This window comes from Tamandua tetradactyla, chromosome 26 (assembly GCF_023851605.1).
Source record: "Tamandua tetradactyla isolate mTamTet1 chromosome 26, mTamTet1.pri, whole genome shotgun sequence".
In the NCBI taxonomy this organism is placed as follows: domain Eukaryota; kingdom Metazoa; phylum Chordata; class Mammalia; order Pilosa; family Myrmecophagidae; genus Tamandua; species Tamandua tetradactyla.
In genome coordinates, this window is record NC_135352.1 from 46,573,883 (window position 1) to 46,596,379 (window position 22,497).

The window sequence follows — 22,497 nt, forward strand, 5'->3', positions numbered from 1 at the left end:
CTCCAGGGAGCTCCTCCAACCAGCACTTCTGGTCCTTGGGTGGGAGGGTGACTTAAAAGGCAAGGATCGGAGGGAGACGCTGCTGGGCGGAGCCCCCGGCAGGCGCCCGCAGAACCCCGGCCCCGGAGCCGCGTGGCTGAGCGCCGTGCGGGCCTCTGGGCACCCAGCAGGCCGCGCACACACCGAGGCACTGCGGGACGTGCGTGCACCGCACACGCTGCGGGGAGCACAGCTCCACGCTCTGAACCACCTTCGCCGAAAACCATGCTTCAGGCTGCAGCTGGAGTGCACAGCCGTGACCGCGAGCCGTGTTTTAAGGCCACGTGTCAAAAGAATGCAGTTTAGCAGTCCTAAACAAACCAGGTATCCAGCAGCCTGAGGAGTGACATCGTCATTTAATTCCGTAAGGGGTCTCCGTCCCGACTGTTCTTGTTTCAGGACATTAACTCGGGACTAGAATCCACCATCTCTGCGTTGATTAACGCTTGGCCCATTGCCTGGTGCCAGAAGTTTCCTGACATGAAGATGAAAACACAAATACACTGAGGAAAAATCACGCAGACGACGCCACCGTCCTGGACTGGAGCACCCCGCGGCAGGCGTCGCAGCACACGCAGCCGGGTCACGGAGTCTGTCCACTCAGGCGTCATCGGGTGACAGAGGCCAGACGGAACACCACGAAAGGACTTAAGTAAAGACTAGCTCTACTAGAGTAAACTTTCCTACCCTGACAAAGGTAGGTGCATGTTTAAAAAAATTCAAGATTAGGGCGGGCCGCGGTGGCTCAGCGGGCAAAGTGCTTGCCTGCCATGCCGGAGGACCTCGGTTCGATTCCCGGCCCCAGCCCATGTAAAAAACAAACAAACAAACAAAATACAATAAAACAAGAAAATGTTTAAAGATGTTTCCCTTTCTTCCTTCCTTCCTTCCTTCTCTCTGTCTTTCCTTCCCTTCCTCCCTCTCTCTTAAAAAAAAAAAAAAAAAAAAAAAAAATTCAAGATCGCTAGTTAAGCAAAGACATATATATATAAAGTATTGCTGAATTGCATCTGCTAAATTATACAACCTTGTCACCTACTGCCTCACATTAGGAGCATCAGGAGAAGCTGACGGGTAGAGCTGCAGAACTCTGAGTCTCAGGTGTCTCTCAAATACCAGAAGTTCCAGGGAAGGACCAGGTTATATATAAAGAGCTCAGTGCCTCAGAATTTAGAAATAACAGTTCCCACTCAGGAATAGATGTGACTACTGCAATCGCTTACAACCTAAGGCCTTTGCAATAAGCCTCCACCTGGTAACTCATGTTCTAACATCATTTCCCAGAGTTTTCACATTGTAGTTAGTCCATGTTAGGAAGGCATTATAACATTTGTTTCTGGTGTGTTTTACTCAACATACTGTTGTCAAGGATCATTCACCTAGCTGCATGCCTCACGACTTCATTCCTTCTACCCCACACAGCAGCTATTAAAAACATAGTAAAAGACATCAGACTTCAAGCAAAGATATGAATGAAGCTGATCTCGTTAGGACTAAGGTAAATCAGAATATAGGGTAAATGATGATAATGATTGCTTTTTAAAACTTCAACTTCTGTGTGAGACCAAAGGAAGATAGGTTTATTTGGTGCAAAATTTATGTTTTCAGTAGCACACTAGCCAATTTAATCTGCTATGGTCTGCTTATTTCAACAACGTAATTACTTGGAACCTCAAATAAAGATTGAGATCTTGTTGGTTTGTACAGGTTGGTGTGATGTCCTGATACATCCCAGAAGAATCTGGGCAGAAGATTCAAAAGTATTTGCAAACTCACCTTGAGGGACTTGGAAAAAGGTGGAAATATTAAACCTCCCCACCTGGGGAAGACCTGATACGCTCAGAAGCATCAGGGACTGAGCCAGACACCAGATCTTGGCTTTCACCCCTTTGGAACTTATTCCTGCAGAGGAGAAGCTAAACCTTCTGAGGAGTTTGCCTAAGAATCATCCCCAGAGAACCTCTTGTGTCGCTCAGATGTGGCCTCTCTCTCTAAGCCAACTCGGCAGGTGAGCTCACTACCCTCTGCCCTATGTGGAACATGGCCCTCAGGATTTGCCAGGACCTGTCATCATGCAATGAGAAAGCCTTCTTGACCAAAAAGGAGAAGAGAGAAATGAAACAAAATAAAGTTTCAGTAGCTGAGAGGTTTCAAATAGAGTCGCAAGGTTATCATGGAAGTTATTCTTACACATTGTATAGGTATCCATTTTTAGTTTATGCTGTACTGGGAGGTGAAGGGAAGTATCTGAAACTGCTGAGCTGTGTTCCAGCAGCTTTGATTCTTCAAGATGATTGAATAACTATAGCGCGTTTAAGACATGGCCATGCGATTGTGAAAGCCTTGTGACTGACCCTCCTTTTACCCACTGTATGGACAGATGAATAAGAAAATAAAGACAAAAAATAAATAAGAGGGGGGATAAAGGGTATGGATATTTTGGGTGTTTTTTTTTTATTTTTAATTTTATTTTTATTTTTTGAAGTAATGAAAACGTCCAGAACTGATTGTGATAATGAATGCACAGCCATATACAATACTGTGAGCCAGTGATTACATAGTTGATTATGCTATATGAGAATATATATCTCCATAAATGTGCATTAAAAGGAGTTTTAGAAAAATATTTTTAACTGAATTGAGGGATTACTCTTAAAGAAAAGTTCTATCAGAAAGGACAGTCAAGTTGCCAATTCATCTCCCCACTGCAGCCTCTTCACGGAGTAACTTGGCAGTTGTGGGGTTAAGTAGAAGTGCATGCTTCATCGATAAAGGGCCATTTAGTTCTCTTCCTGCATTATTCAGAGAAACATAGAACAAGGACCCAACAAACAGCTCATCCTGGCTCAAAGTGGTTCTGAAACCAAATATTGTACAGCAAACAATGTTTTTGGTTTATTTTGTTTTTCCCTGGGGGTTTTACTATGGATAAGGAAGTAACCAGGGTACAGTCTCAAGCAAATGTGATTCCATGCTCTCCATTTCAAAAAATGTCAGGCCTTGAAACTAGCTTTGTGTATAACAGGTGTTATAACTTTAGACATGCACAGGTGGGAAGAATCCTTCTGTTGCTAAATGATCGTTAGCATATCAAGAAGACCTGTGGGCAGCTGTGACTCCGATTTGTATCTCAGCACGTTCCCCGACAGTCTACACATCTTGAGAGCTCAGGAGTTGTGATGGCGCAGCAAGAAGCAGGAAGGGGAAATAGTCTGAAATTTGCCTTTGGTAACCAACAATTCTAACACATGATGAATGTAACATTTTTTTATCTCATTCAACTTTAAAGAACTTGGGTACACTTCATTTCATCTAATACGATCAGATGGGATCAGTCTAAAACATTTCGTGCAATAATCTCCTCATTCCCACATTGTTTGCATAGTCTTTTGCTACATGTTAATAATTATTTTATAAAATGTTCAAAGGACCACAACACCAATATTAAGAGTTTCCTTCAGGGAATGGTCACTCAATATACTTGCTTCTGAGTTTAATCGAATAATGCGCCATGAGCTCGGAAGAACACAGGTCTGACTGCTGTACTACTGAGAGTCTACTTGGAGAACTTGGTTATGTTTTTCTCCATTTCTTTTCATTTAAGCCTGGGAAATCACATCAACAAATAACATTGGAAAAAAATACACTTATTTTCCCTACGTATAAAAATTATGTGCTTCAATTTTGGTTGTTCAAAGCACATGTGGCATTTTAGAATTCTTAGAAATTGTTCTATGTGACCTTTAATATGTTCTCAGAAAATCTACCAGCCAATCGTTAAATAATTATAGTAGAACTCCCATCTATGAGGATTTCTCCTGGAAAAAGAAAAAAAATTCTTTAAATTAAAAAGGATTTTGACATCTTTTCATTGCTCCAAATCTCTTTGAAATTTTCTTGCAGCTCTTTTCACAAAGCTGGGCAATGAGAAAAAGGAATATAAAATATATGTGACCTTGTTTTGAAGATTGGTAAGATATATTTCACTTAGAAATTTCTCAGGATTAACTTTTTATGTTTAAAAAATCATTAAAAAATTTAAACCCATTTTTATTCCGATTTAAGGAAGTAATAAAATATAGTATATGATCTATTAATGATCTGGTGTTTGGAGCCAAAATTGCAAAGACTAGTTGTGAGAACAAGTGAAAGTAGGCCTGCACTGACCTTACTTCTTTCATCTGCATGCGGAGAGGCTGGGACTGACGATCCATTTTTGCCCACGGAGCCGCTTTCGTGGTAGACATCCCCAGTAGGACCACGAGAGTAGCACAATTTAACCCCCACTGATAATTTTAAAGATACCACTGTAATGAAATTAGTGGCTGCTTGATTATTAAATTTAGCTTCAATTCTGAGCACATATTCATAATCTTTTCAATTTTAAAAACCCCACAAATGTTTAAATTGGCCATTCACTAATAGAGTCACTTATTAGAAAATATTTAATGAGTGTCTAATATGTGCCAAGCCATGTCTTAGGCAATTAAAAGGAAATCAGGCAACACTCTCAGGAATCTGCTCATACAACCGTATTTGAAACCTGAGATATCAGCACCCTTTCCCCATGACAGGGAGTTTCTAATCCACCACTTCATGAGCCCAGGGTCTCTGGCACCCTATTTATGAGTCACTATCTCTTGGGGGAGACGTAGCCCTCAAATCTAACTTCCAGCAATAAGCTCTCTGTGGAATGTGTTCTCAGCAGAGACTGCATTTCATTGTATCTATTCCTTGTGCCTGTAATTGCCAATCCTTACCAAGGACATGTTTTGTTTTCTTGTTCACCAGTTTGTATGTGGCTCTGCTGTATTAACAAAAAGTCATGAGGCCAAGGCAGCAAAGCTGGCTGTTTCACTATTTGCCACAGCCTCTTCCCTATCCATCCTGTTACCTAACTCGGAGCTTTACATTATTTGTGCCTCTTCTGGCTCTTCCGCTTATAATTAACAAGACATCTTTAGCTAAAAGGGCAGGGATGCTTAACAAAAAAAGTCCTTTCCATTTGCTAGTCTTTTTGGTCTTTATTATGACTATTCTCCAAAGTCAAATGAGTCTAAAATATTCAGTGAACCACACAGCATCATTGTCAAATACTTGAATCCTTACTTTTAGACACGTATGCACCAAAAAAGAAATTCAGTATGCATACTGAATCAAAAAGCACCAGAGGAAAAGTATCATACAGTGACCTCTCCTGAATCCTTTCTAAGGAGCCTAGTTTTATAGTTGTTGGAAATTGTGCATCAAAAGGTGGTCTGATCAATTAGGGGTCAATACTAGATCTTGAACATGTTCTAATAACTCTTCAAAAGCACTTTTTAAGAGTCGTAGGTCATCAAAAATATCGTGAAATTTTTTAAGCTTATTTTCTCTGAAACAAGAAGAGAACATGTGTCATGTACCCAGAGGATTTAAATCAAACTACAACAAATAGAATTGTTTCAAAAGAAGACTGGGTGAGTTTTTTCTTCCCTCAAGAATGAAGAACTGAAAGAATAAAATAAATTCTGTAGAATACTTGAGAGACTGTCATATTATTCTCTTGCATCTTTCTTCGTACAGAGCTTATTCTATTCGGGAGAAATTCCACTGAGATGTGGCTTTAAACTACACCCCTTCTTTGTATCTTACAAACTGTCACTAGTAGGAAAAAAAAACGATGATTTTTAATCTAACTAGCTCTGCCAGAAAATGAAATAGAGTAGATGTGTTGCACAATTCTGTGTCATCTGAAATACTCATTATTTCTTATGAAAGCCCTTCTGTTAATAAATGGTAGGGTTTTTTACTGGTAATTTGACCATCATACTTATCTTTTTACTGATAAAATGAAGTTTGACTTAGTTAGTATTTGAAGCATATAAAATTATATTCTACTGAAATCTGCCAGTGTGCACAACTGCACGTTAGAGGATGGCTCATTCTGGATTAAGACCAGGTCTCTGGGGCTACTGACTGCCAAGATGGGGATCTTTGAAAAACTAGCAAAAACAGGCAAAGTCATCTCCCTCAAAACTCTGGAAAACAGTTAAAGGATTGCAGTAATTACACAAGTGCCAAATCTAAAAAAGATCACTTTACAAACTGCAAGAGAAGCTCCAGTTGCCCTTGTTTTCCACTCCCTCGACTTCCTGGAACATCTGGGGGCAGACCCAGTGTGGACCCCTGGTCCCATTCTGGAGGGAGCTGGGTAACATGTGCGTGTACTGAGGTGCCCGTGTGCCAGTGCCAGCCTAGTGGGCAGCAGCCTGAAAGACTGAAGCAGGAAATGTGTCTCAGGCTTTCCCTCCCAGAACTTGTCGCGCAGACAGAACCAAAGTGAGAAACACTTAAGGCAAAGTGGGTTAGGTCAAATGATCACCTGCCTTGTGTTACATAATAGAACACCCAGGAGAGGGAAAAAGTGTATTTCATAGAGAGAAGAGGGGCTCATTAAATTCCTGTAAGTGAAAGAGTTCTTAAGGACGTGAGCAAAGGACACAATGTAGGCTCAGAAAGGACAGAGAGGAACCTGCACTTCACATTGACCCAGGCTGATCCTAAACAGGTGACTACACTTTGAGGGAAAGCACCAGCCAACTCAGAGCCACTTTAGGAAGACTGTGAATGGTGTTTTTGAACTGGTGGGTTTTTGTTAGCTACTGGCACTCAAGGAAATATCTTACATCAAAGTAGCTAGATACAAACTTAATAAATGGACAGCTCAATATGTAAACCCAGAGTTAACCCTTTAAAATATTAAGATACACAGTGTACAACAAAAGATTACAAGACAAACAAAGAAACAGGAAATGATGTCCATCCAAAGGAACAAGATAAAAATCCAGAAAACATCAATGAAGAAGACCAGGTTTTAGACACACCTGAAAAAGACTTTTAAAAAATTCTCAGTATGCTAAGAAGATAAAGGAAAATGCAGAAAAGAATGACAGGCTATCAGGAAAATAATGGATGAACAATATGAGACACCCAAAGAGATAGAAATTTTAAAAAGGAACCAAGCAGAAATTTTCTAACACCACAATAATGGAAATGAAATATTACCTGGAGAGTTTTATCAGCAGAGTGGAGCTGGAAGCAGAATCCATGATATCAAAAGCAAGAGGTTTGAGAGGATTCACGCTGAGGAGAAGCAAACAAACAAAAAAAACGTTATAAAAGGAAGCATAGCCTAAGAAACTCATGGCATATCATCAAGCTACCAATATACATACTATGTGAACCCAAGAAGGGGAAAAAGAAAGGGACAGAAAGAATATTAAAAAACAATAATGGAAAAAACTTTCCCGAAATTAATGAAAAACTTGAATGTGCAAATTCAAGAATCCTAAAGAACACAACCAAGATCAACTCAAAAGAGAACCATGTCCAGACACAGAGTGGCCAAACTGTTAAACCAAGAACAAGAAGAGAGTACTGAAATCTGCAAGAGAAAAGCAATGTTTTATGTACTAGTGGGGTTCTGATAAAATTAAGTGCCAATTTATAATCAGAAACCATGGAGGCCAAAGGCAGTAGGATGAAATATTTAAGGTTCTGAAAGAGAAATATTGCCAACAATGAATTTTGTATCTGGTGAGATTGTCTTTCAAACATGAGGAAGAGAGAAAGCGTTCTCAGGTAAGCAGGAGCAGAGGCAGCCTGCTACCACCAGACCCGCCCCACGAGAAGTATCAAAGGGAGCCCTGCAGTCTGGAAGGAAGTGTCACTAGGCAGCATCAAAGCAGAATAAGGAGGAAAAGCCTCCAGGACATGTAACCACATGAGGAGTTATAAATTCCAGTACTATTGTGTTATATTTTTTGGTATGCAACCCACTTTTAATTTTTACAGGTTCTAAAATGTAAATGATCTAAAAGTAATAATAAACCTATGGTTTGAGGCATAAAATATGTAAAAATATAATTTGTAACAAAAATTTGTGTAAGAGGTGTAAGAGGGGTATAGGAGCAATGTATATGTAAGTTATTGAAGTGAAGTTAATATTAAATGAAACCAAATTGCTATAGATTTAGGATTATTAATTCAAGCCCCATGATAACCACAAAGAAAACATGTGAAAAATATACAGAGAAAGAATAAGACTCAAAGTGCTACAATACAAAAAAAAGAAAACAATAAATATGAAACTAGCCATTAACTGAAAAATTACAGGGCAAAAAAGTGTAAGACGATAAAGAAAAATGCATTATCTATAGATATTTTAAATGTAAATGGATTAAATTTCCAGTATAAAGGTAGAGATTGATAGAATAAATTAAAAAAACAGAATTTCGTGTTGTTTGCAAGAAATTCACCTTAAATTCAAAGACACGAGTAGGTTGAGAATGAAAGCATAGGAAAAATCTACCATGAAAATAGTAACCAAAAGAGATCTGGTATAGCTATACTAATATAAAGTGAAATAGACTTTAGCTCAAAAACTGTTGTGAGGGGAAAAGAAAATCTTTATATTCTGATATAGAGTTCAATTAAACAAGAAGATAAAAAACTTTCATTCATAATAGTAATTAATACTATCAGATACTTTGGAATAAATTTAACCAAGAATGTTGTCATGGTTAGGTTGGCCAGGTGGTGGTACCTGTCTGTCCGGTTGGGCAAATACTGGCCTGTCTGTTGCAATGAGGACATTTCATAGAATTGAATCACGATCATGTCGGCTATATCCACAGCTGATTCCATTTGTAATCAGCCAAGGGGAGTGTCTCCTGCAATTACTGATGCTCAGTCTAATCACTGGAAGCCTTTTAAGGAAGATTCAGAAGAGACAAGCTCTCTTTCCGCTTCGGCTGGTGAGCCTCTCCTGTGGAGTTCGTCCAGACCCTCCATCAGAATTGTCGCCTTCAGAGCCTGCCCTGCGGATTTTGAACTCTATGTTCCCATGGTTACATGAGACACTTTTATAAATTTTATATTTAGGAATCTTTCCTGTTGATTCTGTTTCTCTAGAGAACCATAGCTAATACAGATGTTAAGGAATTTATATGCATAAATCCACAAAACTTTTTAGAAGAAATCAAAGACGATCTAAATAAATGGAAGGACATTCTGTGTTGGTGGGTTGAAAAACTGCATGCTGTTAAGATGTCAATTCTACCCATAGAAATTTATAAATTCACTGCAATCCCAAAGTTACAAAAGCCTTCATCTTCAGAAAAGGAAAAGCTGGTCATCAAATTTATATGGAAGGGTAAGAGGTCCAGAATAGTCAAAACCATCTTTTAAAAAGAGCCAAGTTGGAAGATATGTAGGTCTTGATTGTGAGATATTGCAAAGCTACAGTAATCAAAACAGTCAGTACTGGCACAAGGAAAGACATCTAGGCCACTGGAATCAAATTCAAAATTTGGAAATAAACTATATGCACAAATGATTTTTCACAAGGAAACCATGTCTGCTCAATGGGGAAAGATTAGGCTTCAACAAAAATTGTTGGTAAACGTGGATATCCTTATGCAAAAGAATGAAGGTAGATTCTTATCTACCACATGGCAACAAAAATTAAGTCAAAATTGATTAAAAATATAAATGTAAGAACCAACACTACAGAACTCCTGGAAGGAAACACAGGGAGTTATGTTCAGGGCCTTGTGGTAGGTCATGGTTTCTCAGACTTTACAACGAAAGCATAAAGTGCAAAATTAAAAAAAAAAGAGAGAGAGAGAGATAAATGGCACTTCATCGAAATTAACAACCTTGTGTTTCAAAGGGCTTCATCATGCAAGTAAAATTACAACCTGGAGGAAAGGGGAAAAATATTTGGCAATCAATTATCTGATAACGGTTTCATAACCAGAATATACAAAGAAATCCTACAGTTCAACAACAAAAAGAAATAACCTGATCAGGCAAATGACTTGAATAAACATTACTCCAAAGGAGATATACAAATGGTGAAAACATACATAATAATTGCTCATCATCATTAGCCATTAAGGCAATGCAAATTGAAGCCCTGAGATGCCATTTCACACCCCTTCAATGGCTACTAATTTTTTAAATGGAAAGTAACAAGTATTGTGAGGACTACTTCATTGTTTGGGCGAAGGCGAGAAGGGGCAGGCTCTGTGGAGGAGAGGTGGGTGTCCCTCCACCAGGCCCAGCGTCACTGCATATCCCGGCAACAGCACCTCTGGGTGTGTCCTAGGGAACGCTGGACGGATTTGTATGCACGGATGCTCACAGCAGCATTTCTCCCCATTGCCAAGAGAGGGCAGTGAGCCAAGTGTCCGTCCACACACGACTGCGTAAACGTGGTCCAACGCGCAATGGAATATTGCTCAGCTTTGAAGAGAATGGAATTGCCATACATGCTAAAACACAGATGAGCCCAGAAGATGTCATTTCTGATAGAAGCCAGACATGAGAGGACGGCTACTGTGGGACCCTGTTGATATGAAAAAATTAGAATAACATTCACAGAGTCAGAATCTAGAATGCAGGTGACCCGGGGCTGAGGGAAAGGCTGAGCAGCTGAGGCTTAGTTGGTACAGGATTTGAGTCGGTGGGAGACCCTGGTGAGGGACAGTGGAGACGGCTGTGCAGCACGATCGTCGTCTTTACAGCTCTGAATTGTACATCTAAAGGTGGTTAAGACAGGAAGCTGCAAGGTGCGTGTATGCCACTAGAAAGAAAATGTATAAAAGCATAGGGCTGTGCCACACAAACAGTGAAAGCCTAATGTAAACTATGAACTCTAGCTAACAGTACAATTTTATTAATTCTTTTCTTCAATTTTTACAGAAATACCACACAAATTTAAAATGTTATTAGTAGGGAAAATCCTGGGAGTGTTTGGGAGATCTATGTTTTCAGCATAATTTTTATATAACTCTACAACTTCTCCAATGGAAAACAAGTTGTAGAAGCCAAAAAATAAAAATAAAAACAAAAAGTCTCTAAAAACTAAGAAATGACTATATACCAAACTCATCTCAAAAACACATGCAATAACATTCTGAATTGGATTTGTAATAACTACTCACAAATATTTATGAGCTACTTAACAGATGGGAAGATTAACATTTTAAAAATCCACTTTAACGTATTCTGTTTCCCCACCCATTAATACAGTAGCAACATATGCATGTATGATATGTGTTTGTACATGCAGATATGTATATATATGGCAATTTGTTTTTAAAGGAGCAACTCCAACATAACTTAGAACTTTGAATACTGAGTCGTACAAAATTAATTTTAATATGTACTTATTTAAAACTTATGTCTAGTTCTGTGCCAATTTAATATTCCCGAGCAGTTGAAATGCTGCCCCAGCTTGGCCTCCCTGCTGTCCTGCGGTCTCACCGAAGCCCTCCAGCCTACACACATCCCCTGTTTTCCTTAACGTCCTTTTTCATTACCTTCTCTTGAATAATAGCCTAGCATCTAACCTCAGCACTCTGGATCATGTTTCCTCCTCTGGAAGGTCCTTTCTCCTATTTTCTACTGACTCAGTTCCCATTTATGACATAAACTCTTGCTCAAACCCCATGACCATCCACACCCCAAAAGAGTTCTCCTTTCTCTTTGCTCATTTATTGTCCACCTGGCAGCAGCCAACATCACCTGGCATTTCTTCCTCTTTGGTTGTACACAACCATGCCATTTTCTCGTCATGATTTACCTTATATTTCTAGTATTTTCACCCCATTTCACAGACTCCTCGTACTTCATGTTTATGTCTTTAATTTCCGTCAGTTCTCTGCAGTAGGTTTTAGCGGACCTCACAGATCCTCAGTTTCCCTATAGATATGTGTGACAGGAATGATAGCTAATTTCTCATAAAATTTACAACTGACATTTCTGTGCAGAAATTCAGACAAGGCTACTAACTTAACGAGTAGAGCACGCAACCTGACACTTTTTGTTACTCTAGCATTGCTTCTATGAAGCCAGCTAGACAATGTATTCTCTCTACAGAACAATGCTCTGTTGTTTGACATGCTGTGTCCTCGAGTAACTTCTTACAGCGTGCATGTCTTATATTAGAGCAAGCACTCCCGAAGACAACACGTGTGAGGACCGGCTCAGCCTGATCGGGTAAGGAAACACACACGGGTGCGTGTGCTATTAAAAAGAAACCCTCCAAATAAAGTAATGCCTGTCTCCAATATGACTATAGAAAGAGTCTTAATTTCAATGTTTCTTAAAAAAAGTGATAGTAGCAAAAATTCGTGTTTGAAATGTATCTAGGAAACAGTAAATGTCCCACTCATCCAGCTTTTAGGGTGGCAAGATGTTCTTAATGGTTGAGGAAGAGCATGCAAATACCTCAGCTAAGTGACAATGTTGAGGCACCAGCCACTCTACAGGTGAGATTGATTTTATTCTTTAAAGGCGGTAAAATCGGTTTATATACATAAATAAATAAGGCAGAAATTAACACAACAAGAGGTTGTGGCTGTTAATTCTAGTAATATTCGTAGTTACAAGCAAGCTTGATTTGTCCCAAACCCTGGACATTATTCACATGAATTCACATTTTATTCTTCCAAAATTTTGAAGGAAAACTCTACTTGCTCTCATTAGTCCCATTTTATAAATAACACAACTGAAACCTAAAAAATGGGTGTGGATTAAATTGCAGATCATCTGACCCTAAAACATTTGTGCCCAATCACCAAACTCCATGGTAGAGTGGCAATATTTTTATTCTTTAAATATTAAAAATTGTCAATGTCATAGAGTCATTCAGGAACTGAGATGAATACAGAGTGCTTCAATATTGTAGGCTTTTTTTAAAATTAACTGCTCAATATATTTTCTTCCAATTAAAACGCCTAGATTTACTTATGGTGTCTTATTAATTGAAATAGCTATGTTTTGGTGATGAAGCATTTCATTTATACACCTAAGGTTTATTGTAGTCATTTTGATTTTGCTTTAGCCAAGAAACTTACTTTATTCAATTTTTGAAGTTTGACAATAACATTTTTTTCTCAGTAGAATTATAAATGAACAGATGCTTATGGGGAGGAACACTCAGGAAAAATACCCGAGCGGCACGTTAAAGTTTCCAACCTTTGTTACATAGTAGATGTAAAACAGGGATCTGAAACAACGTGTAAAGTACCCAATCACACTGACACAAAGTCTGAATTAGTGTGAATTTGAATCCGCAAGACTAAAATTATTTTCTCCCAACTAGCAAAAAAAAATGGATAAATATGATGTTTAAACGTGGTTACTTCTTAATCTGTAAGAAATTCGTACTCTTTTCAAAATGAAAGAAATATGTTGAAATCTTTTGGTTTAATTTCATAAATAATAATTATAGTAACAACAGCAATCATCACATTGGGTTGGACTCTTCTTGTTCACATGAGAGATCTTATTAACTTACCACCCAATGGGGAGAAAAGTAGCACCAGATTATTTTAAACCCTTCCAAGATCAAAACAATGCCATTGCCTTACATTTGCAAAGTGATATTTTCCCATCAGGGGCTTGGTCAGCAGTTTCTTTTTGCATATGGAATGGGCTAAGAAGCTTACATTTTGGAAAGTGGTCCAAAGTTAAAAAATTGTTCTTACCACAATATTAATAATAGAATTTTGTTAGCAGAGCACGTATTTTCCCTTCTTTCCTATTCACTATGGATCTTAAGTGAGTAGGGAAGGAAGTGTGAGTACAGAATAGTGGCAGATTTCAGTGGAGTGATTGTATGAAGGTTTATGGAAGCATCCAAGTACAATAATGGTTTTGTCTGTATCTCCTTGTAGCTCTGAGGTTTTGCCCCATACATTTGGATGCTCTTTTTTTAGGTATGCACACATTAAGGGTTGTATTTTCTTTGAGAGAGACACCACCTTAATACCAGGTTCTGAAATTTGGCAGTGTTCTGCAAACTTCCCAGGAAGGCTTTTGTTCAGCAGATATATAATCATGACATGTAGGCCTAAACAGAGAACAAAACGAGAATTTGATATTTACAGAACTGACGTCCCTTTGAGCTTTAACATTGAAAGAGATTTCACAAGTAGAGTTGGACTCACTTGAAACTATTTTGAAATGATTGAAATATATTATATTTCATATTATGAAAGACTGAATATATTTTGTGTTACAAAACCTTAACATTTAAAAAGGGCAATCAAGCCAAACATGAATAGAGATGAGTGGAAATAATTTTAAATTGGGAGCTGTGTGGCCTTGAACAAATCACTTAAATACGTGGATTGATTCTTTCCTTCTTCAAAATGAAATGATTGATTTGAATCATCTACAAAGTCCCTTAAACCTGTATAATTATGTAATTCTGAGAAGAAATACACTACTGAAAAAATGTTCCTGATACATGCACCTTTGCAGAAAAAGAATTTTCTTACAAACTCTGAGAAGTGAAAGATAGAAATAATAAGGAAAAGGAGCATTGAATAAAGCAAATAGTACTTTAATTTGAGGAGTATAATAAATAAAATTGACCAAAAAAGATTATTTCTTGAAAGATTTAGATATTATTTCTAGTTTTGGGATGGTTATTTCTTATAATGGGAAAGATTTTACTTTTTTTTTTTTGTTAATTAACGGAAAAAAAGAAATTAACCCAACATTTAGAAATCATACCATTCTACATATGCAATCAATAATTCTTAACATCATCACATAGATGCATGATCATTGTTTCTTAGTACATTTGCATTGGTTTAGAAGAACTAGCAACACAACCGAAAAAGATATAGAATGTTAATATAGAGAAAAAAATAAAAGTAATAGTAGTAAAAACAAAACAAAACAAAACAAAACCCTATAGCTCGGATGCAGCTTCATTCAGTGTTTTAACATAATTACTTTACAATTAGGTATTATTGTGCTGTCCATTTTTGAGTTTTTATATCTAGTCCTGTTGCACAGTCTGTATCCCTTCAGCTCCAATTACAAGATTTTACTTTTAACACCAACTTTTCTACCACTAAGTAGGCACTGCCATTGTTTTAGGTGCTTGGAATACAGCAGTGGAAAGATAAAAATCCTGTTCTCACGAACCTCACATTCTAACTTGACACATGCACACACACGCATAAATATATGGGGGCACCGAGCGGTTAAGGACAGTATTCAAAGACACACGCCAACAACATCTGCAAACATTAAACTATGCTGATTTGTACCCCCAAAACCCTTCTTAAAATCCCCCTTTCTCTCCCTTCTGAAGCCCTTGCACTTGGAAACTTTTCTAATCAGTCATCCAAAGTCTTCGCTTTTGGTTCTCTATTCCAACAGCCCAGGTGAATTTTCCTTCTTTTCTCATCGGCATTTTGCTGGTTGTTTTAGAATAATGAATGTTTGCAGAAAGGATGCGATATCATACCTTCTCCCTTCCAAAGTTTCTTGTTTAGGTCCATCTATGACCTCACTAGAACCTTGGCAAGAATATTGAATAAAGGATGCAGCTCCTGACTCGCTTCAGATTTCAATATGCGCCTCATATGTAAGTTGAGTTTGGTTAAAATATTCCTTACGCACTCACCTTTTCCTCGGGAATGCATGTTTATATTCACTCATTAGTTCAGCACGTGTTTTCTGGGCACATGCCATATGCCAGCACTGCCGTAGCTGCCGTGGATTCGCCGTGGATTCGCCGTGGATTCGCCGTGGATTCGCAGTGAACGCAGCCTCCTTCCTGCTCGCAGAGGGAACTTAGGTGGACGCACCAGGCGAGCTCAGCTCTGCTCTCTTCTCATATAGAAGGCGGTGGGAAGGAGGGGAAGGTGCCTGCAGCCAGATTGATTATGCTTCTTTCAAATTTCCTGTTTTTTCTTTCACTTTAAATGCTTGAATAATTACATTTTCATTCTTAGGAATTCAGTAGCTTTCCTGAGATAAAACTCTGAGCATGTGCCCTTTATTTGCAGATTCAGACATTCCTTCCTTTCAGGGAAATGTCCCCATGCTGTATTATTTAATGTTTTCTCTTTTATGTGCTTATATATTTCAGAGACAATGATTCTAAATGTGAAATTATTTTGTCTGCGTCCCATTATAATCTTTCTGCTTTAATTTTTTCCCACTGCTTTTAGTGTAGTTTTCTCACGCCTTCCTTCTGTTTCAGCAATGTAATTTCTACTCGGTCTCCTGTCCTCGTGAGGATGTTCTGGTGGGGTGGCATTGTGACAGGCGACGCTCATTACACAGCTCACACTCCACCCGGCCCGACAAACGGTGGCAGGATTTTGGACTCTAAGTGACTCCACTTGCAGAGTGTATGACATCTCTTGTCTTCTGTGGTCGCACGGTCTTGGCCCTAGGTAGCTTGTTATATTCGCCGTGAGAAGAGGGACGGGCTGAGCAGCCGCTGCCCCATCACGATCACAGTTGGCCCAATGGGCTCTGCTGCCGTCCGCCATCCAGAGAGCTTCCTCCAAGACATCCCCGCCCGTGACAGACGCGCTGATTTCCGAGACAGACCCCTGGAGCTGACACTTCTCTATCTGAACGCAGCCCCGCTTTGATAGATGTTTTTAATCTCTCTGTAAAATGATGGCATTCCCAAACTCAACCAGACTAAGAATTAGGTAAGTATAAAACTCGAGTCACCTCTTTCCAAATTTTGAACATTGTTGAGAATTATTTTATGAAGCCACCACATTTGCGTGGGGCAGGCAATGCTGTCAGGAAACACTCAAGTCTCCTCTATCCTTATACCTACAACCATACATTATGAACTGATGTCTTCATCTCACTCCTGCCCGCCCCGCTGTGACTTTGCACACACTCCCGTGAACTTCCACCACTCTGAGCTCACGGCCAGTGGGCTGGGGCCTCAGTGGTTTCAGCACTTAGTGTAAACAGCTAAGCTCTGCAGACACAGAGTGGATCTTCTCTTTACACAAGGTGTGTGAGTGCCCCTAGGGAAGGTGCCAATTTGTGGTCATGTCCTGTGAGTAGTAAAGGGACAGCAAACAAGAGAGTGCCCTGGTGACCTAAAAGCTGCTGGAAAATGGAGACACCAAGGGCCAACTCAATGGAAAGCAGCTACTATGAATTGTCACAATGACAGCAAGGAAAGCTTTTGAGAGCTGCTGCTACTTCAGTAAGCCGTGGGGCTGAGGAGAAGGCAATATCCAACCTTCTAAACAGTTGTTAAAAGACAACCCTCTAGACCCTCTCTCTAAGCCACCTTGGCGGGTGAACTCACTACCCTCCCCCTACGTGGGACGTGACTCCCAGGGATATAAACCTCCCTGGCAACATGGGACAGAATTCCCGGGATGAGCCAGAACCTGGCATCATGGGATTGAAAAAATATTCTTGACCAAAAGGTGGAAGAGAGAAATGAGACAAAATAAAGTCTCAGGGGCTGGGAGATTTCACGCAGGCAAGAGATTATTCTTATGTCATATATAGATATTCCTTTTCAGTTTTTGGTGTATTAGGATAGTTAGATGGAAATACCTGAAACTGTTGCACTGTAATCCAATAGCTTTGATTCTTGAAGATGATTGAATAACTGTAGAGCTTTTAAGGTGGGACCATATGATTGTGAAAACCTTGTGACTGACACTCCCTTTATCCAGTGTATAGACAGATGAATAAGTAAAAAAAAAAAAGACAAAAAAAATGAATAATGGGGGAGTAGGTAATGGAATATTTTGGGTGTTTGTTTTTACTTTTATTTTTAGTTTTATTCTTTTTTTGTACAAATGAAAATGTTTCAAAATCAATTGTGATGAATGCACAGCTCTATGATGACGCTGTGAAACACTAATTGCACAATTTGGATGTTTGCAGGATATGTGAATATAAAATATATCTCAATAAAACTGTATTTACAACAAACAAATCAACAAAAAGACACACCAAGTGGGAGATGCAAAGGTGGAGAATATCAGGGACTTACCGAAGTTTGGAGGGTCAATACTTGGCAGAAGACATGGAATTACGAGAGAAAATTAAAATGTTGATTTTGTTTTCAAAAACCCTTACTCTGGAGAGTAAACAAGATGTCTCCTCCAGGAAAACTGATGGATTTCAAAGCTCTATAACTCTGGACTTAGTCTCAACCCTCTACAGAGATTTTTTTGTAAATGATCCATTGTAGCCTAATGTAGAACACAGGAAAACAGTGTTACTTTTGGTTAAAGCAGTCCACGAAATCTGCATCCTGAACTGCAGGAGGTAACAGTCTCCTCAGCCTCCACGTCAGTGTCCTGCCACCTGCAATCCATGTGGAGACTTCGGTGGCCAGCGCGGGTGGGAGAGCTGCACCTCAGCACTCGCCGGCCGATCACCCGCAGACCGGCTGGGAGGCAGGGCTTGCCCGAGGCCGGCTGCAGGACACACACAGCCCGAGATCACACCCGCGCCTCACTCCTGAGCAACCCTGCACTCTTCCTGGTGTTAGGGACGTGTCAGTTCTACAGCAACGGGGGTTGACGTGTGCTGTCTTAGTGCCCTGCAGAAGGAACACCTGTGAGCTCAGATTTCAAGGTTAACTCCTCCATCCCGCTCAGAGCATGACTGAGGAATTCCAACATGAAAAGGATTTGCTTTCTCTTTTCTAAGGCTGAATTGAACACCCTGGAGACAAGGGATTAACAAATAAACAATCCATATTCATAGAACTCAGGGCCACTTCGACGTTTGTTTCCCTAGATTCTATAGTGTCCTTGTGAGGGCATTAGACTAGGGGGTCCGGTCTGCCCGTCCACCTTCCAGCTGTTACACGTCCTGTGAGTGTGAAATAAGCACGCCCACCTGCGTGCAGTCAGGGCGATATCGAAGCAGCCCAAAAGACAAGGGCTAGGTAGGTTCTTAGATGTACAGGGCTTACAGCACTGGCACAGAGTGAGCTGTGGCAGTAGTGCAGGAAGGCACGACAGTAGCATGCTCTAGGGAAGTAGCAAGGGAAGTAGAGCTGTAGAAATCCCCGTTTAGTCTATGGTGTGGCAGGGTGGCTGGAGGGAAGCACCTGAAACTGGTGAGCTGTGTGCCAGTGGCCTTGATTCTTGAAGACGACTGCATAACTATACAGCTATTGCATGCGGCCATGTGACTGTGAAAACCTTGTGACAGACACACCCTTTATCCGGTGTATGGACAGATGAGTAAGATGAAAATAAATATGAATAAATAAATGAATAAATCATAGGGGGTCTGGGGTGGGGGGTATGGGATGCTCTTTTTCACTTTGTTTTGGCTTTTATTATTTTTATTTTTTTGGAATAATGAATACATTCAAAAGTCGATTGTGGTGATGAATGCACAGCTATATGATGATACCGTGAACCACTGATTGCACAATTTGGTGATTTTATGGTATGTGAATGTACAATATATCTCAATAAAACTGCACTTAAAAAATAGAGATGGAGAACAGCAAAACAGAGTCGAAAGAGGTTTACATGGCAATATCGACAGGACGTGTTACCAAACTGAAAATGGAATAGAAAAGAGAAGGAGGATTTCACACATAACGTTTATGCTTCAGGCTTACACAAGTGCAGGAGTGATGATGTCACTAGTAAAGCCTCAGTACACGAAAAGAGAACCATGCTTTGGGGAGAAGATTCTGATTTTGGTTTATACATATTGAGTTTTACGTGCTTTCCGAGAAGCTAGCTGGTGGTTGGATGTCCGGGTCTGGAACACGAAGGAGCGGTCCGGATTGGCTATATAAATCTCGAAGTCACCAGCTTCTAGATAAGGATGGGATTGGCTAGGGAAAGAATTCCAAGTGAAAAGAAAATGGTCAGAGACTGAGACCTGAGGAATTCCCAAGAACATCATAACGTTATCACAACAATACAATCATTTATACGCTCTGCACACGAATATATCCACCTCAAGTTTGTTTACGTCAACTCTTAATCATCCACAGTAATAGGCATTGGGTAGCAGACTAGATTACCCCAAATGACAAGAAGCAAGGTAGGACATTTCAAAGCATGTCTTAAAATGGGTTTACTATAAACGTATTCTAATAACCATATCCAATATTGAGAAATTAAGGGCACTTTATTGGAGCGCCGTGAAAGAACATACGACTGCCATTCCCCTAAGCCAAGTGATGCTCACTTCTGTTGGTCTGTGATGAGAGAATAACCTGATCACTTACAACTGGGCTTCACCTACTTCATCATTTCCATACACAAACCTTTAAAATAAACCCCCCTAATTTTAGAAATTTTCATGTGCACAAGCTTTTAAAATAAATGTTCGATCAGTTAATAACATGCTTTTACAATAAATGTTTGATCAGTTGCTCACCCTCAATTCAGTGCCGCTTTGGCTTTTCAGCACACTAAATCCCCAGAGAAAGGATAGTACATATTAAAGGAAGACCTCCAGGAAAAATAGCTAAATCACGTTCTGTAAAGATTATGGAAGACTAAGAATGAATAAAGTGGTTGGTACTTTTTAAAATAAATGTGCCACAATTTTGCCATTTGTGAAAGTGGAGAGTATAATAGCAGTTATCTTATGGTATTGTTCTGATGAAAGAAAATAATATGTGTAAAGTTCAGAAAATAGTACCTGGTACATGGGAAAAACTTAAGAAATGAATAAAAATCGTATGATGGAGGATTTTGGTGTGCTTCTCAGTAAACCAATGCCTGTGTTTAAGGAAATAATATTTTTTAAATTCTTATGCACTTAGAAATTAATTTTAGAAAGAAAATAGTCAAGAAACAAGGTTAACTTGTTTATCGGTAGTTGAAATGCCAACCATCATCGGTGCCTTCAGCTAGTTACAATCCTTTACTGGGGGAGGGTCCTGCCTCTGCACTGATGGTTGATGACTCATCAGTGTGATGACCATGGGGTGGCCGTGGCAACTTCTCAAAGTGAGACAGCAATGAAGTTTGTCATATTGATTGGCTCTTCCTTTCATTAAATAGTTCTCTGTAGCATGTGATGCTGTTTGGTAGCATTTTGACACAGTAGAGTTCATTTCAAAATTGGAGTCATACCTCTCAAACCCTGCCATTGCTTTATCAACTAAGTTTGTGTGCAATGCTCCCATCCTTGGCTGTCCTTTCCACAGTGTTCACAGCATCTTCACCAGGAGTAGACTCCATTGTATTGAACTACGTTCTTTCCTCCAGTATAAGAAGCAGTTCCTCATCCGTTCATGTTTTGTTGTGTGATCACAGCAATCATCTCCATTTCTAATTCTAATTCTCTTGCTGTTCCCACCACATCTACAGTCACTTCCTCCACTGAAGTTTTGAAGTTCAAAGGGTTGGAATCAACTTCCCCCAAACTCCTACCAATGTTATATTTTGACCTCCTTCCATGAATTACTAAAGTTCCTGATAGCATCTAGAATGGTGAATCCTTTCCAGAAGTTTTCAAATTGACCTTGCTCAGATCCATCAAAGGAATCACTATCTATAGCCTTACAAATGCATTTCTCAAATGATAAGACTTATAAATTGAATGTAACTCTTGATCCATGGGCTGCAGAATGTATGTTGCATTAGCAGGCATACAAACAACATTAATCTCATTGCACATGACTACCAGCACTCTTGATTTCCCAGGTACATTGTCAATGAACAGTAATCTTTTGAAAGCAGTAAGTTTCAACAGTGGGCTTAAAATATTCAGTAAACCATGCTATAAACAGATGTGCTGTCACCCAGGTTTTCTTGTTCCAATTATAGAACACAAGCACAGAAGATTAATCATAATTCTGAAGAGTGCTAGGATTTTCAGAATGGTAAATGAGCATTAGCTTCATCTTAAATTCACACCTGCAGTACCTTCTAACATGAGAGTCAACCTGTCTTTGAAGCTTTGAAGCCTAATTTTAACTTCTCCTCTCTAGCTATGAAAGTCCTAGGAGGCATCTTCTTCCAATAGAAGGCTGTTTCGTCTACACTGAAAATCCGGTTTAGTGTAGCCACCTTCATCAGTCATCCTGGCTAGATCTGGATAACTTGCTGCAGCTTTCTTCTGGATAACTTCTACATCAGCACTTGCTTCACCCTGCACCTGGATGCTATGGAGACAGCGTCTATCCTTAAACCACCCTGCACCTGGATGTCATGGAGACAGCATCTATCCTTAAACCTCATGAGCCAACCTTCAGACCTTTCTACTGCAGTCTTCTCACCTCTCTCAGCCTTCAGAGAATTGAAGAGTTAGTCCCCTGCTCTGGACTAGGGTTTGGCTTAAGGGAATGTTGCAGCTGGTTTGATCTTCTATCCAGACCACTAAAACTTTCTCCAGCAATAAGCTGTTTGACTTTTTCATCATTTGTGGGTTCAGTGGACTAGCACTTTTAATTTCCCTTAAGAGCTTTCCTCTGCATTTTCAGTTTGGCTGTTTGGCACAAGAGGACTAGCTTTTTGGCTTATTTCAGCTTTCAATGTGCCTCGCTCACTAAGCTGAATAATTTCTAGCTTTTAATTTAAAGTGAGAGCACTGCTACTCTTGACATTTAGAGGTTCAATTAATGTAATTGGCCTAACTTCAGTATTGTTTTGTCTCAGAGAATACAGA

General features: G+C 39.6%; 1 long non-coding RNA gene across 5 annotated transcripts in view; it reads left to right on the forward strand.

Annotated features, from left to right (window-relative positions):
- The first annotated feature begins 992 nt into the window (after window positions 1-992).
- The window catches only part of LOC143669998 (uncharacterized), a 46,724-nt gene continuing 25,219 nt past the window's right edge, over window positions 993-22,497 (forward strand). Inside the window, exons 1-6 of one of the 5 annotated variants that reach the window (XR_013169199.1) lie at window positions 993-1,537; window positions 11,968-12,087; window positions 12,268-12,359; window positions 15,375-15,478; window positions 16,100-16,562; window positions 17,779-19,093. This is a non-coding gene — a long non-coding RNA (uncharacterized LOC143669998). Of the gene's footprint in view, window positions 1,538-11,967; window positions 12,088-12,267; window positions 12,360-15,374; window positions 15,479-15,592; window positions 15,705-16,099; window positions 16,563-17,778; window positions 19,094-22,497 lie in introns of those variants that run through there. The other 4 variants (XR_013169201.1, XR_013169200.1, XR_013169203.1 and 1 more) reach the window with 4 other exon arrangements.